The sequence below is a fragment of the Rhinolophus ferrumequinum genome, chromosome 9 (assembly GCF_004115265.2).
Source record: "Rhinolophus ferrumequinum isolate MPI-CBG mRhiFer1 chromosome 9, mRhiFer1_v1.p, whole genome shotgun sequence".
Taxonomy (NCBI): Eukaryota; Metazoa; Chordata; class Mammalia; order Chiroptera; family Rhinolophidae; genus Rhinolophus; species Rhinolophus ferrumequinum.
The window spans coordinates 7,133,812-7,151,279 of NC_046292.1; the positions used below are offsets into that span (position 1 = coordinate 7,133,812).

Sequence of the window (17,468 nt, forward strand, 5' to 3'; positions counted from 1 at the left end):
CTCAGTCACATCCAGCCAACTCCGGCATGGACCTGGCTCGGGGAGGTGCTGGGTACCGGGGCCCTGTGGGCATCACCAGACCTGCAGTTCATGATTCCTGGGCTTCTCCCCCAGTCGGGCAGGCACTCCTTCCTGCTGTGGCTGGGGCGGTGCAGCGCACAACTGAGAACTCTCCTGAAGCCCCCGGCCCCTACTAAACACGAGTAAGGACTCCGGGGAAAGGCCTTCCTCTCTGCCCTCTAGGAGGGGGAGACCAGCCGCCCAACTCGTGCGGGGCCCCATGTAAAGGGAGGAAGCACCTGGCTAGCTAGGTCAGGGTGGGCCCCACTGGTGGGATCCTCATTTGCAAAGGTTCTCAGGGAGGCAGGCCTGGGGGGTAGGCAGGCCAAGCCAGTCATCCTTCAGCCTCTCCTGTCCTCCCTGCATAAGCTCCAGGCTCAAACACCTGGCTGTGGGCGATGCCAGCCAGAGAGAGGAGGGGCTCCACCTGGCCCAAGGAGCCAGCCCACTATGTGTTGTTTCTTCAAAGACTTTGGGGTTGGGGAAGAAGGGATAGCAGGAACCCTTGGTGGTCACAGTACATGCGTGCTGTCTCATGCCAGCCAGGTAATGGACACCAAGGTACTGCTGGGCTGGCCCTGGACTTAGCAGCCCCCCAAGCTGCCCTCTAGCTTCTTCCCTCTCCCCTTGGGCCCTGGCTGTCAGAGGCTATGCTGCGGGGAGGAGTCCTTTGGCCATACACCCCCCAGAGCCCATGGCCAGTTTTGCTGCCCTCGCCTGCCACCGCCCCGGCCGGTCCATTTTCTCTAAGGAGAACCACTACAGAAGCAAGGTTCTCCCCTTGCCACATAGCACTAGATCTCCAAAGCGGTTTTCAGTATAGTGTCCCCAGCTCAGGTTCTGCCCACTGGGCCAGAGCCAAGGGTTGGCCTGGGGATACCGTAAGGCCCATGGGAACACTGTGCCCTCCTCCTGGCCTTCTCCGTCTCCCTCTGCCTCAGTGCGCCAACCTGCCTGGGACCGCCATAACCCTTCTACCCCATGGTCCCTGCCACGGAAAGCCCAGCCCCGCATCAAGCCCAGAAACCAGCCCCTGGCCCAGGGCGAGCAGCCCCGGGTCTCTGGCACAGGCTCCATGCTGGTTCTTCCACATCACAGCCCCAGGGGCTGAGCAGCTGTGGGCCACACATAGAGGTGAGATGCTGGGCTGGGGCCCAAGACTCTTTCTAACCTTGTATCTCCTGAGGTCTAGTTCCTGGGTGGCTGGTGGGCACAAAGTGCTGGGACTCTGGCCATGGCTGGGTGCCCATGATGTCGGGCCATGCCACTGCCTGTCACAAAGGCCCCTGCAGACACCGCCAGCCAGTGCTCCAGGCACAGAGCACTTTGCCCTGCAGATGTGAACAGGAGCCAGCAGCTGTCCTCCCCCTCTCTCCCGGGCAAAGCGCTTTGGGGCTCCACTCCCTGCCCCAAGATGAGTGACTCTTGTGAGGGGAGAATGGAGGGTCGAGGCAAAGAGAGATCAGGAAGGGGGCAGGTGAAGCTACCGAAGCCCCAGCTGCTCTGCTTGGGAGCCGGGCTGGAAGGAATGACAGGCGCTCAAACCCCCTCGCTGCTGGAGGAGGCTGGCTGAGTCACCCAGAGCCAAAGGTGGGGGAGGGGCCACGGAAGCGCACTCAGGGTTAGGACGACTGGCGGAAGGCAAGGCATCAAGGAGGGTGCCTAGGTAGAGACAGAGGCCTGCTAACGGGTGTGCTCTAAGCCGGGAACCGGGAGCAGGCTGCTTCTCCTAATTGGCTGTTTCTAGAACCCCCAACCTTCTCCCCTGTCCGAGGGGCACGACAAGCTTGGCTCTCTGGCTGGACGAGGAGCTCCTGAGGGCAGCAGCTATCACGGCAAAGGCCATCCCAGATGTGCACAGAACTTTAGAACTGGAAGGAGGCCTGCAAGGTTGACAGACTTGTTGAAAGCCCGGGTCACTCACTCGTCAGGACCAGACAAATCCAGTGACCCAATTCCCAGTCCGGGCCCCTCACGACAGATCCAAATGCCACACATTGCTATTTCCAAGGGGAGCTTTCTGCAGCCTCTGGGGACTGCTCCAGGGCCGACCAGCCCCAAACACCACAAGAGTTCTCTGTTAGACAGACTTTCAGCCCCCCACCTGGGCAAGGACCCCAAAGGGCTGACCCAGCCCCTGTAGGGTGCAGGGCCTGGAATTCAGGCTCCTCAACTCTCCAAGGGAAGCACAGCAGAGGCTGGCTGGCTGCGGCCTGGCTTAGCCACTAGCAATGGGTAGGACGTGTGGACGGCTGATCACGTGAGAGAGTGCCCGGGCACATGGAGGGAGAGGGCATGTCAGAGGCAGGGACTTGTGAGGCATGGTGTGAAGGGGAAACACCACCATTCTGGGATGAGATGAGGGCCTGGGGGACAGAGGCCACCCCAAGGCAGCCCCAAGGGAGAAGGTGGGGACGGCAGCAGGTGGCAGAGGGGTGCTAGGGATGACCCTCCCTACAGCCCATCTCCACAATCCCCTTGCTGAGGCCAATAACGAGGACATGAGGGGACTAATTTAGGTGTATTTTTAAAACTGGTGGAGGGGTTTAGCAGTTGTCAGCCATCTGGAGTAAGGAATTACCGTCACTTCCCTGATCCTATCGTCCCTAAACCCAAAGCTGGTTATGGTGTGCGGGGGAGGCAGCAGGGGGGTGGGGTGCGGGGGCCTGTTTCAGGGAGGCACCCACCGTCCCAGGAAGCACCTTCCCTCACCACTGGAGGGGGCCTGGGGCCCGGGGAGGGGCCTGGAGAGCCCAGTGTCCTCTGTGCCCACTCATGCTCCCCCACCAGCTCACACACGCTCACTCCCTCGGCCGCGCCGGCTCGCACAGGGGCCGTCAGGTAAATTAGATCTGAAAGCTGACAATTTCTGACCATATTTCCTTGATTATTTCAAACAAATGCACAGCAGCCGCTGTAAGGAGATTAAAGTGACATAAACGTCCCGAGTGGGAGGGGGGAGGGCAGAGGATTCAGGTCACCCCCATCCGTCCCCCGCCTGACAGACGCTATATCGCTATCCAATCCAATAAAAAATCCCCCCCTTTTGCTTTAATTAATTTTACAGCTAGCTTGCTTAATTACTTTCAATCAAAATCCTCCTGCCATCGCAAAATTAGAGATGGTTGAGCTCCATTAGCCTAAATTCTTCATTTCCATATAGAAAAGAGGCTGTCTGCATAGCCAGCCTGGGCCCCTGGCAGGACAGACGCCCGTCTGCCCGCCCGCTGCCAGCCAGCCCACTCCTGGCTTCCGCTCCATGGCCGTCCCTGGCCTGTGCGTTTCCCCTCATTCTCCTCCACTGTTGCTCCTTGGGCTGAAGGAGTCGAGGTCCAGGAGGGGTACACTCTGACCCCAACTCGCCCTCTGATTCATGTGGGGACTGCAGAGCTGGGCTGGACCACCAAGCCCAGCTCCTCCTGGAAAAAGGAATGGCTACTCCTGGGATCCTGCTTCCCTGCTAAGGGCCCCTGCAGCTCCCCTAACATATCCAGTGCCCTGGCTGCCCAAACCCGGGGCAGACAGTCCTCCCGGGCCTTCTGCCTCATCCCTCCTCACGAAGCAGAGCTCCCAGCAGGGCAAAAGCACTTGCAGCCTCAGACTTTGGCCCTGGTCACTACAGACCCCTAGAGCCAACGTCACCCAGGGTCTCCTCTCTGCTGTTTCCTGGCTGGAGTCCTTGCTCACTACCAGAGGGACCCCAGGGCCAGCTGTTTCAATGGTGCTAACAGGCAACGTAGCAGCCCCCACAAACTCGGGTGTTCTCCAGGGGGCCCCTCCTCACCCTCCCATATCCCTGGTTCCCAGCTTGCAACAGCTGCTCCTCCACCCCCAGCCTGGGTTGGGTGGGTGGTGGTCTGGGCTCTGTCCACATCCTGTGCTTGCACTGGGTCCCTTCTCCTCCAATCCACCTGCCTCATCCTCACAGCCCCCAACCGCAACTCTGGAAGCTCCATTTCAGGTTTTCCATGCTACAGCCCAGAGTGTCACCACAGGGTCCAGCCCAACCTGGGCTCTAGCTGATTAAGGATCTGCAACAGGATATAGGGATTACAGTAAAACCTGGCTCCGGATCTACAGGGGCAGAAGGCCAGGTCCTGGCTGTGGGACTCCCCTCCCCTCCCCCTCCGGCAAGCCCCATCCCTCCCAGCTGCCAAGTGCCTAGGAAGGCCGAGCTTTTGGGCCCTTCATGGGGTCTTGGCTGGAGGGTGGGAAGTGGAATGACAAGGGATTGCATTAGGGAACCCGTATGGAGATAGGGTATCCTGGGTCCGATTTCTGGGCAAAGCCATTGCCTGGTGGGGCAAGAAGGGTTCTAAAGGCTCGGTGAGGCCCTTCCAGGCAGCAGGCCTTACAGTTGCCCCATCGCTGTGGCTGAATGACTCGGGAGTGAGGCCAGCTCTGGAGTTAGGCGAGCAAGCTGAACCTGGACCTCTGGAGCTTATCTTTCTGAATACCAGGGACACACAGGCCAGTGCGCAGGCTGCTCGCTGGTCTTGCTCTAAGGGTTAATGCAAGTCTTCCTCTCCTTGGGCCAGTTGAGTGTCTCAAACATATCCCAAGCACCTACTAACATTGTCCCTGCTGGCCCTAGTGACCCATGGAGAATGGTTTCAGGTGTCAGGGAGCTCAGAGAGGAGTCCACACACCACTGAGGGCACAGAGGGGAGGCCAGCTGTGAGTTCCAGGAAGGCTTCCTGGAGTCCAGGCCTGGGCTGGTGCAGAAGGTAGTAAGGAGGGTGGCGAGCAGACACAGACACGCTGCCCTGAGCTCCTGCCCCTCCTGGAGGTCTACGTCCTCACTCCTGCCCTCTCCCCAGTACGTCATCAGCAGAGGGGACTAGGTGGCAGGAGAGGCAGGAGCACCCCCAGTGCCTGATGGTGCTGATTTCCTGGTCACTCTCCCTCCCCCTGGGGAAGGGCTGAGCCCCATGCCAGGTTTGCCTCTGCCTCACCATGCCTGGCACAGATGGGTTAAGTTGGTAGAAAGGTGGCTGGAAGAGCAAGTTCTGGGCCAGGTACCCAGAGCTTGAAGGGGCACGGCCCCCATGAGATAGCACCTCACCATCCATCTCTGGCCTGCCAGCCAGTACCTGTGAAACAGGGATCACCTGCCTCCTTCAACTCAGGGCCCGGCTACCTTTCCCCTTTGCATCCTGCAGAGGTCCCAGCTGACACCTCGCTTCCTCTGGGAAGCTCTCGGAGATCACCACCCTCTGCAGGGCCCCCTTCCTCCATCCTCTCATCTCATCGCGCCCTGCTCCGCGTGGTAGCACTTCTGTAATAACTTGTTTAATTACCCCTCTATCTCACTAGACTGCAGGCTCTGTGGGACGGGACCACTGTTTTAGCATAGCGCCTGACCCAATAAATATTTACTGAATGAATACAGAAAACTAAGTGCTTCTCAAGTTCATTAGGGGAAGAGCTGGGGTGGGGGCAGGGAGCTCACTCCTGTAACAAGCCCTGTGGAGCTCTAGGAACCTTTCCAGTCTGCAAGGGTGGGGACTCCTTGGGTGGGACTCAGGCTGAAGCCCCTTCTCTTGGGTCTCTGACCCTCTTCAGCCTCACGCTCACCTCCAAATGCCCTTCCCAGGGCTCTGCCAGAAGAACAAAAGAGGCCCCAGTTGTTCCAACATTTCTCTGGGAGAGGAACAACTGTTGCTGGCCAGGCCCTTTCTGAATAAATCCAGCAACTGTTTGCAGTGCAGTGCAATTCTCTCCCTCCACCTCCTGTCTCTGCCCCAAAAAGGAGAAAAGGAAATTGAAAAAAAGATGAGGAAAATCCCGTCCCAAGCCCCACAATCTCCTACACCCGCTATCAAGTCTGTCTGAAAATGTTACTCACACAAAGAGGGCAGAGGGACAGCCACCTGCCATTGCAGACAACTGGGACAGCCGCAGCAAAGGGTGAGGCTGTGAGATCAGGATCCAAAAAAAGGAGGTGAGGGAGGGAAGGATAGGGGTGGGGATGCTGGGACAGGGAAGATGAAGGAAAAGGGAGAGAAGAGACTTTGGAGGGCAGTGGAGCACCTGGCTCTGCAGGAAAAAGGCTCTGAGGACGGCGGATGGAGAGGCCAGTGACCTGCAGACAGCAGCAATCGGAGGGCTTGGGAGGCTCCTGGGGGCCAGGCTGAATGGGGAGGCAGGAGGTTTACGGGGGGCAGTGGACACAAGGGGGGCCTGAGGGGTGGGAGGTGAAGGAGGGAAAGAGAAGTTGACTGGGGAGAGGGAGAGAGGTCTATTAAAAACCTCTCAGTGCATAACACAAAATGTCAGGGTTTATAGCTTCATTCTTGGCATTGCCGGGACTGAGAACCCTGCACAGAAATGTCACCGCTTGTCATGTTTAATCACCTGCTGTTTGTTAACACCTTCCCTGCAAGGAGCCTGTCTCAATCTGCCCCTGGGCCCCCAAGGGACACGGAAACAGAAAACATCCCCGTCTCCTTCTCTGGGCTCTTGGCCCTACCTTGGGGTCTGGAAGGAGGAGCTCCATTTGCCACCATCTGAAGACCTCCCAGGAGCCCCAAAGGGACCCTTTTCCTATCAGGGTCCTAGCAAGGGGCTGTGACCTATGGCTGGGGATTGTGTGCTTGGAGGGGCCCGGTGCTCCCAGGCTAACTGCCCTTTCTCCGGCTCCTTCCCCCTGCCTTTCCACGAGGGCCGTCTGTCCATTCTGTCTAACCCACTCCCGGCCCCCCACCCTGGGGATCAGAGAAGATAAATAAAGGAAGGCCCGCTCAGATCCCCATAGCCTGGAATTCACCAATCTGTCTGCAGGAACAGCAACTGCCACATAACATCTAACATTCAAAGCCACCATCCTTCAAGTACAATCCCGTTCACACCATCTGTGGTTCTGGCCTGGCTCTCTCTGAGCATGCTTTGCTGGGTTGTTTAGACTAGGAATTCTCGGTCCTACTGCCCCATAATTCTGTCCTCTGGAGTGGGAGTAGGTGTGGGGCGGGAAGGTGGAACAGGCCACCCCAGCCGCGCAAGTCTTCCCAGCAACACCTGGCCGTTCCCCACCTCTGTCAGCCCAGTGTGGTCCACACCAGCAGGAGCTGGGTCCTCCCTCACTTTACACCTGTGCAAACTCAATACACCCCCCAGCTCAACCCCGTGCAGGGACAGCTGTCTGCAAAGCAGCAAGTTTATCCTGTGCAGTTCCCAAGGTGGCCCCATTCCTCCTAGCAGCAATGAAGGCCAGTGGTGAGCTGAACCGCCAGGGTCTCCCAGTGAACCCGGGGCAATGCCCCGACTTCCCTCCCAGCAAAGTCCATGCTTACACAGGAACGTATCCGGCAATCATGCACCTGCAAACCTGTCTCCTAGGAGAATGCCTCCTCACTCAGACGGTCTTCCCGAGCAGCCCTACGTCCAGTCCATTCATTTCCATTTCACCAGAGCCGCGTCAGAATGTTTTGCAACTCCCCTTCCCCCTTCCCTGCAAACAGACAGGAGTGCCCCTTTCTCAGCGAGAGGCAGTAACGAATGCCTTGAGAGGAGGCTTCCTCCAAAAAGCTCAAAATCATTTGCCTCAACAACTGCAAATGATTTTGAGCTTTTTGGAGGAAGCCTCCTCTCAAGGCATTCGTTACTGCCTCTCGCTGAGAAAGGGGCACTCCAAAATCATTTGCCTCAACAACTGCATGGGGCCGGCCCGGTGGCTCAGGCGGTTAGAGCTCCGTGCTCCTAACTCCGAAGGCTGCCGGTTTGATTCCCACATGGGCCAGTGGGCTCTCAACCACAAGGTTGCCAGTTCGATTCCTCGACTCCCGCAAGGGATGGTGGGCAGCGCCCCCTGCAACTAAAATTGAACCCGGCACCTTGAGCTGAGCTGCCACTGATGGCTCCCGGATGGCTCAGTTGGTTGGAACACGTCCTCTCAACCACAAGTTGCCGGTTCGACTCCTGCAAGGAATGGTGGGCTGTGCCCCCTGCAACTAGCAACGGCAGCTGGACCTGGAGCTGAGTTGTGCCCTCCACAACTAAGACTGAAAGGACAACAACTTGACTTGGAAAAAAGTCCTGGAAGTACACACTGTTCCCCAATAAAGTCCTGTTCCCTTTCCCCAATAAAATCTTTAAAAAAAAAAAAAAAAAAAAAAAAAAAAAAAAAAAAAAAAAAAAAAAAAAAACAACTGCATTTTATCCTGCAGGCAAGGCCCAGGGAAGTAAGTGTCCACATGTTACAGGTGGGCTACAGAGACTTGAACCGAGCAACACAGAAAATATCCAGCACGGAAGCGTCCTCCTGGCTCTGCAGGAAAGAGGCTGCCATTGGAATGGTCCTGGGGAAGTCCCTGTGCCCCAGGAGAAGGAAGCCCTACTCTGAATCCGTCTGCCTACATTTGGGAACAAACCCCTCCGTGTCTCTGGGCCGCCTGTTTCCCGACCTGTGAAATGAGACAACTCCCTGTGTCTTCCTCCGAGGAAACTGATGAGGAGCAATGCGCTCTTAGCCGTGGTGTGCTCCGCATCTCTCAGAAGGAAGACGCTAGGCGAACAGACTCATGGGGTTCTGTTGTCATGATTCTGCATGTGTCCCAGGTCCTCTACGTGGGGGGAGGGGGTTCGCTGTTAGAGGGTGGGGAGGTGGGATTGCAGCTGCAAGTCCTTCTCTCTGCCTGGCAGAGGTTTTCAAGCAGGGCCCTCTCATACCTGGGGAGGCGTGTGCACACGCACTTGAGTTCACACGTACCCAGTGGAACGCAGCAGCCCACAGAGCACACCTTGGTTAGTGCTGGACGGTTTTAGGTGGAGCCAGCTGTAAGTAACCCCTCCTGGACAGAGACTATGGTAGTTTGTGAGGTGCGTGGGCTCCCCAGGACCCCGAGGGAGGGGCACGTCAAGCTGCCCACCCTCCTGCCTCAAAGACTGAGGGGTTCACAGGACATGGGTCTTTCCAGTCCTGGGCAAACCAGGCCGGCTGGTCCCCGCGTTGCTGACTACATGGTGTGACACTTGGGAGCTGCTCCCGAAGCCCCGCCTTCTGGGTTCAGAGAAGTGCTCTGTCTCCTGGGTGAGCTGACAACACAGGTCAGCTCACCCTGTCCACATGCCCAACACACATCAGACTGGAGCCTCTCTTACCTGGGGGTTTTGGAAAGCTGGTCCCCTCATTGAGAGGGACCCTGAGCACACGAAACACATCCTTCCAACTCAGCAGCCCATGGTGGAGCCCAAAAGGAGCTAGGGAGTGGGGCCGGGCTTGAGGTTTGGGGGAACCCCCTACTCTAGCAATGTTTTGCCAGAGCCACTTGGATTTATCCGATGAGCACGGTCTCCCAGCCAGGCCTCGGTATAATCCTTTCATTAATTTACTATTCGATGGAAAATTACTCCTCACCCAGGAATTTAAGTTTTCATCTTATTTTAAGTTAGACTCTTAAAGCAATTACCGAGGCATCTGGTCATGACTTCACTGCGGCACTGGGCCCTGGAGGGGAGAAGGGCAGCCCTGAAACTGCACAGACCTCTGACTGCAGGCCCCGAGGGGAGTGCAGGAGAGCAGGGAGCCCCTAAACACCTGTCCTGGGTCCTGGGAGGGAAGTGGGGGCCACACTGTCATCTCTGATATTTGCTGTTTGTGGAAAAACTCCTTTCTAGCAGCACCTGTCCCATGAACTTACGGGTGACAGTTGTTGAAAAGCCTCAGCAGCTGGTGCCGTGGGAGCATTTTCTATTTTTAATTGTTTGATCAGAATATTAACTCATCTAGGCCCATTCCCAAGACACGCTTCCCAGCCAAAGGGTTTCCCCCATTTCCCAGACCTTCCTCTCTTTCTCCCTCTCTAGTCAGAAATTGACTTTGAAATTAATAACTGGAGACCAGACCTCGGTGAGTTTGCAAAGGATCTGAGCACTGGAGAGAAAAAGAAAGCAGGCTCCTCGCCCAGAGGGGCCCCTGGAGCAAACCTTTGCTCTTCTCTTTGAGCCACGGACCCAAGGCTCCAGGGCTGGACAGGCCGGCTCACGCACCAAGGGGCACTGCTACTCCGAGCTGACCCCACTTTTCCTGGCTAAAGGAAGACTCAGCCTCATCCGTTCCCCTCTAGTCAGCCCCACTGATCCCACTGACAAGTCTGCTCACTTGTCAACTTTGAAGGCCGAGCAGGGGGGCTGGGGACACTCAGGAGGCCCCCAGGGAGGAGGCACGTGCCCTAGCTCAGAGGTGCTGGCAAGAGGTTGACTTTTCCTTTTAGCTTCCGTTTCCGAGAGGAAAGGAGGGCAGCGTCTCTATGGAGCCCATAGGAGAACCTGCCAGCAACTCCTCTGGCCCAGCCCACTAGGGAAAGTCATACAACTCAGCTCCACTCAAGTTTGAAATGGACCACGCTGCTGAGAAGAGACCGCTGGAGACAAAGCCACCCCCTCGGCTCCCTCACCCCATCCTAGGAAGGCCCCCCACCCCACAGAGGGGCCACCTGGCCTCTTGGCCTCCTCTGCCGACATGCCTTTGCCCCCCCACCCCCAATGTTCTTCCCTCTCAAGGTCACAGGGCTGTCCACACCAGGAATATTTACTCACCAGACTGGCCCTGTTAGCAACACTCACCACAAATATGCTTTCTGATAAAGTTGGCAGAAAAAAAGTTCTAGAGCTCAAAACAATGTCAGAAATCATCCCCCACCCCCACCAAGTGGGAATGAGGTGGGGCCTGCAAACAGGTCACACAACCAGCCCGGGAGAGGCCTGGGGGAGGCTTTTGTCACTCTCATTCTCACTTTTCTCCTTCCTGTTTTACTTCCCAACATGTAGCCTGCTGCCAGGGGACGACGAGGGGCGGATGGTTCTAAGCTAGTGCTAGGTCTTGGCCCCCAAACTAGGTCTTGGCACAGCCCAGAAACAGGGGCAGGGGAGCAGTCTCTGCTTCCTCCAGCCAGGAGCTCTTTGGGTGGCCTCAGGAGGGCAGGGAGGCCTAGCGGCCTCTTACCTCTGCTTCTCCCCAGGCCGTCTCACCTCACTGAGCCCCTTTCCACCCGCCCGCCCTCCCTCTGTGCACATGGGCTTTAATGTTTTTATTACCTGTTTGACTCGCTGCCTTATTGCTTCTCCCCTTAATGGGGCCGTAACCGTGGAAACGAGGAATAAACGGCCACCAGAAAATGAGATGATTAAACAGGTCACCCTGGCAAAACAAACTCAGCCAAGGAACCCGTGGGGGTGGGGAAGGTAGGCTTCCCCTCCCCCCACCCAGGGCCAAAAGGCTTGGACCAGACCCAGGACCTGCATCCTTACCATACTAGCACTGGGGCAGTTAGAGTGGGGCGCCCCCTGCTGGGCAGTGGGGCACCTGGCCAACACTTCCCCGGGGCTCCCCTGTCCCCACCAGGCAGGCTGTGGCTTTGGGCTCCTGGGCTAAAGGAGTGGCAGGGAGGGAGGGCCTGATCTAGAGAGAGCTGAAAATCATAGCCGGGGAGAAAACACTCCCCGGTGACACAAAGTTCCAGAATTCTCACTCTGCTGCCTTCCTGGATGCCTCTCACTGTCTCAGTGTGCTGGAGTCCCCCAATCTAATGCATCTCCTGTTCTCACACAGCACTTTCCCTCCCAAGTTTCCCCTTAGGTCATGGAGAAAGCCCTATAGAAAAGGCCAACACAGGTGAAAGCTCGGGAAGGTTTCCTCTGGAAATGCTTGGTCTTCAGAGCCGCAGGATTCGTCCATTCCCTTCCTCTGTCTCTCTCCTCCAAAGCCAGGCAGTGCCCTCTGCTAAGAGAGGGCCCTCCTGACTTTAGGAAGGGGTCTCAGCAGCCAAGAGCCTATGGCACTGGCCAGAAGAGCCCCAGGAGGCAGCCTTTGGAAGCTCTAAGAATACACCCCACAGCCAGCTCAGGAGCAGCCCAGACACCACGCCAGGGGCAAAGGTCCGAAGCCCTGGCAATGTGGGTGGGCCCTCTTCCTGGCACTGGGTTGACTTAACTGGAGGGGTCCGGGCACTGGGAGCAGGACCTAGAGAAGATGGACATGCTGCAGGGAAGTCCCCTCGGGGGGAGCTAGAGATGGATAACAGGGAAGTAGAGGCCCGCACCACCCCCTGGCTACTGCTCTCCTGTCCCCCACTGGGCAACAGACTTCATGTGTCAAGTCTGACCTCACACTCCAGCCCCTCCAGCCCCAAGCCATGGTCACGGTTAGTAGACAATTTGGGGGCCCTTCCAATGCCTATCTTTATCTTTATGCCCTTTGCTCCTTTCATCTCATCCCTAATCCCAGGCCCCCTCCCTCGTTCCTGTAAATCAAGCCATAGAAAGCTCCTGAGGAGCTATAACCCAAGTCACCGTTTCCTGCCTGCCTCCTTCTGCCCCCACTAAGAAGATGGGGAAGCACTTGTTGAAGCAGGACGTCAATCCATCAATCCCACCAGCACTAACCGTGGGAAGGCGCGAGACCAGCACTGGGAGGAGATGCCAACGCACAGCTAACTCTAATGGTGCATTGTGAGCAGCAGTAGCAGAAGAAAGCAGGGTCCTGGCCTTGGCCTCGTGGGGCCAGGGAACAGAAGTCTGAGCGCTGTCCTGACACACCAATGTCATGGGCATAACCAGACAGATCCTCAGAGGGGCGGGCCCCCAGGCAGCCTCTTCTCTCTTTTCAGGGCCACCTGGGTGTGAGGCTGCAAAGGAGGAGCGGGCAAGAAAGGTAGGCAGGAAGGCCTGGCGTCAGGGAGCTGGGCAGCCGGGGCAACAAGAACAGGAAACTGTGGCCGCCCCATGGGAAGTACGAGTTGTGCTCTCAGGGCAGGTGAGGGGCACAGGCAAGAGCGAGACTAGACTGGGGGGCAGCCTAGGAGGGGTGGGTGGTCCCAGGGAACACCGCCCGCTATGGCCATCTGTCCCAATCCCTTCCCTCCTTCATCACCTTCCAAGTTACCACTCCCTCACAAAGCTCCCTGGTCTCTCGGCCCCTGCACTCCTCTGCCTGCTGTGACCGATGGTCACACCTGCCTCCCGCCACCAGGTAGGCCCCGGAAACCTGAGAAGGACTAGGTGGTCTTCATTTCGGTAGCTCCTACAGCGGGTGTGCGGAATGTTTACTGAACTGCAGACCTCACGACCTGCATGGGGTCTCCTCCCCCACAGGAGACAATATGTCCTGACGAATCCGGAGTGTGAGGGCGCTATGCTGTGGTCAGGTAGCCAGAGGGGTGAACGCTGGACCACCAAGTGGCCGCCTTTCACAATCAATCCAAGTGAAGCGGTCTGGTCTCCTCTGCACACGGGGGCCACCAGCCCCCCTTCTCCTCCTCCCTAGCTCCTTCCTCCTCCTGCCATACCCTGGCCCAGCTACCCCGGAACAGCTGCTGCTGGCCTTGGGGGCCCACAGGCTGTAATTACTAGAGAGCGACTTCCTTCCCCCTGAATATGAGGAGGAAGAGAAGGAGGAGAAAAAGGAGGAGGAGGAGGAGGAGGAAGAGGAGGAGGAAGAGGAGGTGTGGTTGCAGCCTGGGCGGTCAAGGTTTAAAACCCAGCGCGCAGAGGGCAGTGTAGAAGAGCCAGCCTTGGGGTTGGGTGGGAGAAACAGCTCGAACCCTCTAAGAATGGGGGGTCAGCCAGAGGAGGCTACTGAGGAGCAAGCGCATCACCCACCTGGCAGGGCCTAAGAAGAGGAGGAGCCAGCACCCAAGCCTTCCCGGCCCCACCCCATCCCCTGCCCAGGGACTGGAGCCAGGGGCAGCAGCCTTAATGAGGAGGTGCTGCTGCCGTGACTCAGCCCTCCAAAGGTGCCTCCATTTATTTTATTTTTCCATCATAAAAAACCAAGCTGCAACTGAGCCAGTTTCCCTGGCTGTGGGGGATGGGGGAACATGGGCAGTGTCCGGAGTCTAACACCGGCTCCAGTACCCTTCTTGGAGAGGAGAGTTAATGGGTTTCCCTGGCTGGTCCCTCGGGGGATGAAGGGGGGCGGAGGGCCTGGGGTGGGGCCCCTCTAAGGATCCTTCTAGACCTGCCTGCTGCCTCTGCTTCTGCCTCCTGTTGGAGGGGAATGCTACCGCAAGCCTTTCATCCTGAGGTTTGCTCTGCCGTCTTATAAGTAGTGCCCGTTCTGGTTCTAGGGGCCACATCACCACAGTTCACAGCTGCCCGTTTCAAATGCTTTCTTCCAAAGAAAAACTCCAAATGATGGGCTTTTCACCTCATCCACCCACCCCCTCCCCCAAGACTGCCCCACTGCATGGTCCTGGTAACATCAAGTTGGGAGTCGAGAGCCAGGGACGGAAAGGTTATCTGATCCTCACTTCCCTCCCAACGTCACAGCCAGCCTGTTTGAATGGTACCAGGAAACTCGCTGTTTCCAAGACAGCCCATTCTGTCCTTGCCTCTGACTGCTCCCTCGTGCCAAGATGGCACTGAAGCACCTACCCACCACAGCAGACTGGCAAAACCGGTGCCCAACCTGACTGCAGGGACTGGCCCCAGCTTAGACTAGTCGGGTGGGTGGATCTGGCCAAGTAAAGGCCTGAGGAAGGAAAATCGAGGGCAACCTGCTCTGCTCCAAACCCGGCATGGAATCTCTTCCTCCAGAAACAGCTTGTGAACCTTCCCAATCCCCAGTACACACTGGGTTTAAGGTGTACCCACAGGCAGCAAGGTTCCCAGAAGCCTCCACTCCTGGCAAGGTGCTGGCCTTGAAGGGCAGGCTCACAGAAGCCCTGAGAGTCGGCAGGTGGCTGACACTCCGGGCAGCAGGGGCCTGGGCGGGACACACAGGAGCTGGGTTGGGAAAGCTAAGGTCTTTGCTCTCTGGGGTCAGATACCACCTGGAAGAAGTCTGCAGACTTTCTTCTCCTACCTTGAGAGTGTGTGCCCTTAAAGCGCGTGGCTACTAGGAAATTCCACTCCAAGAACCAACTACTGAGCCAACCTGGCTCAGCTCCCTTGACCCCGTCCTTCCTGGCCTCCTCCACAGCCCAGGCCAGGGCCAGGACACAATGCATGGGGGACTCACCCTGCAGTCCCAGCAGAACTTAACCCAGGGGAAAAGCAGTAGGCCTGGCTCAGCGATTCCTCCTACCGATTCACCTCTACAACGTGACTGCAGCCATGGTACGAAGTGGTCAGTGCCACCCCTCATGGGCTTCCCCTACAGTCCTGGCCATCCCTGTCAACTTGCCTGTCTGGTCCTTTACCTGGCAGTGCCTACCTTGGATCCTCTGATGGATATCTCTAGGCCCGGACAGCCCCTCCCCTTCTTCTCAAGCTCCCCCTAGGGAGAGTAGGGCAATTATAACCAGATCGCAGAAAATCAAGGGCAAGTTCCTTCTCAAAGCTCTACTGATGTTTCATTGCCACTTTCATTGCCCAGGTTCCAGTTTTGTCCAGGGCCTAGGAATCAGCCTAGTGGGGCTTAATCCTGGGGAGCTTCCCAACTGCAGGACGGATCTACCTGAGTCTGAAAGCTTCCCCCCACCTCCCCTCCCCCTCCTGGCGCCCTCCCCCAGGGAAATCACTCTAAAAGGGCCTAATGGAACTATGTCCTCCTCTCTTCCTCTCTCTCCTCCCCCTCCCTCTCTTTCTCTTTCCTTTTTTTTTTATTAGCATTTGTGGAATTTATTCCCAAACTCTCCTAATCTTCCGTACACAACCATTTGATTTGCATAACCCAACCCCCTCTCATAAAAACTGGCTGCTAGTTTAATTAAAAAATGTAAATTTGCTGTCATCTCGGGGCCTGGTGAATTAGGACGACATCGGCATTTTTTATTGCTAAAGACGTCCAGATTGATCCAGCCCTTGGCTGAACTATGGTGGGGGAAAAGGGGTCCACATGGCCCCTGCGGGTCTTAAGGTCCTGCTGTCCCCTTCTGAGAAGGCTTGGTTTTCCCACGACTGAACTCTGGCCAGAGTGCTTCAAGACCTAGACCTGTCCGAGGCTGGAGGCGATGTTAATCCATGCACCAGTGCTTATGGGGTCCCTGGTGCCAGCAGCCCTTTGGGGCCTTCTATCGTGCTAGAGAGGCCCTCCGAAGAAGCAGCCCATCATCCCCCAAAAGAAGGGAGCCCCTCACTACACCTGCAATGAGCCCTGGACAGAAATGAAGCCCTTGGCCCTGGCTGTGCCCAGGAGGGCATTCCAGAGGTGAAGGGAAGGTGAACATGGAGTTAGCCCACAGACGGCTCAGAGGGGATCTCAGAGTTCCCACCTGCTTCCTTTTTTTGTGAAGAGGGGAAAAAGTGCTTTTCTTCTGAAGTTCTGAGATTAAGTGAAACTTCCAAGTTCAAAGAAAAGGCTGAGATGGTATCACCAGATGACTCCTCCAGGAAACAGGCAGAACTTTGACACCCTGGAGCTCCCCTCACTGAGTGGCCAGAGTCCAGGCCTGGGTCCTGCTGGGAGGGCCCTGTTCTAGCTAGAGAGGGACAAGCTGACCTCAAGGGCCCTTCTAGCTTCTAGGAAAAGTTTCCAAAGCCTGTCCCTGGAGTGTTGGGAGACGTGAGTCTCCCTAAGGCCCAAGAGAGATGCTACAGGAGGTTCTGCCACCCACAGGCCCAGGAGGCCCTCTCTCGAGTTGGAGACACCCTACAGAAGGGCTTTGGAGTCGTGTCCCCACAGCAGACTGGGAAGGACTGGTTGGTGCAGGGCAGGAGGATGGCCACCAGCTCCAGCTGGCACCCAGATTAGAAGGAAGACCAGGAAGGCCCGCCTTCCAGCTGAGTAATTGTTGGGTCCCATGTGCCTGCCCATAAGCAGAGGCTCGCCTGCCTCAGGTAGGAGGTGGTGCATTACTGGCCTATCTATAAGGTCTGCTTCTTAGCTGGGATGGGTGGGGTCCCTATTTCCGAAGAAAGGGGGTGGGGCTGGAGAGGGAGGAGATGAGACATCTGATTAGAGGTGGGGGCAGGCTGTTTCTCTGTGGGAGTGGAGGGCAGGGAGGGGCAGGGAGGGGCAGGGTGGCAGCACTGGCCTTAGACACCTTCACCGCTTTGCCCAGTAGGGGGTGTCACAACCTTCATGGGCACAGAGGTCCTCAGGACCTCCACATCAGATAAGCCAAGACCACACCTGGCTGGACATAGTCTTGAAACTCTGTGAATGACCCCTCCCCACCCCATATCCCCTTCCCAAAGCCAGCTACCGTGTCACCCACCCTGGACTCCCCTGTACTGCCCTCCTGTCCTCTCTGTCCACTCCCTTTGATATCAGGAGGTCAAATGTCAGCTCATGGGTCCCAAGGGGCAATGCTATGAACTTGGGCTCGTTATGCACAACAATTCTAATAGCCACCAATACCACTTATCCTTCTATAAATGAAACAGGACGGTTCAGAGATCATTCTCAATGACTTATCAACCTGTTTATTACTGACTTCTTTTAAAAACATTCAGGAAGAAGCTGCTTTTGTCAGCCTACAATCTAAGGGTCCTGGTCAAGTTTTGGTTTTAATAGAGAGGGCTAATAA

The 17,468-nt window shown here is 56.8% G+C and overlaps 1 protein-coding gene across 3 annotated transcripts in view; it reads right to left on the bottom strand.

Moving 5' to 3' along the window:
• CASZ1 (castor zinc finger 1) overlaps positions 1-17,468 on the bottom strand; it is a 148,716-nt gene that overhangs the window by 35,366 nt on the left and 95,882 nt on the right. The window lies entirely within an intron of this gene.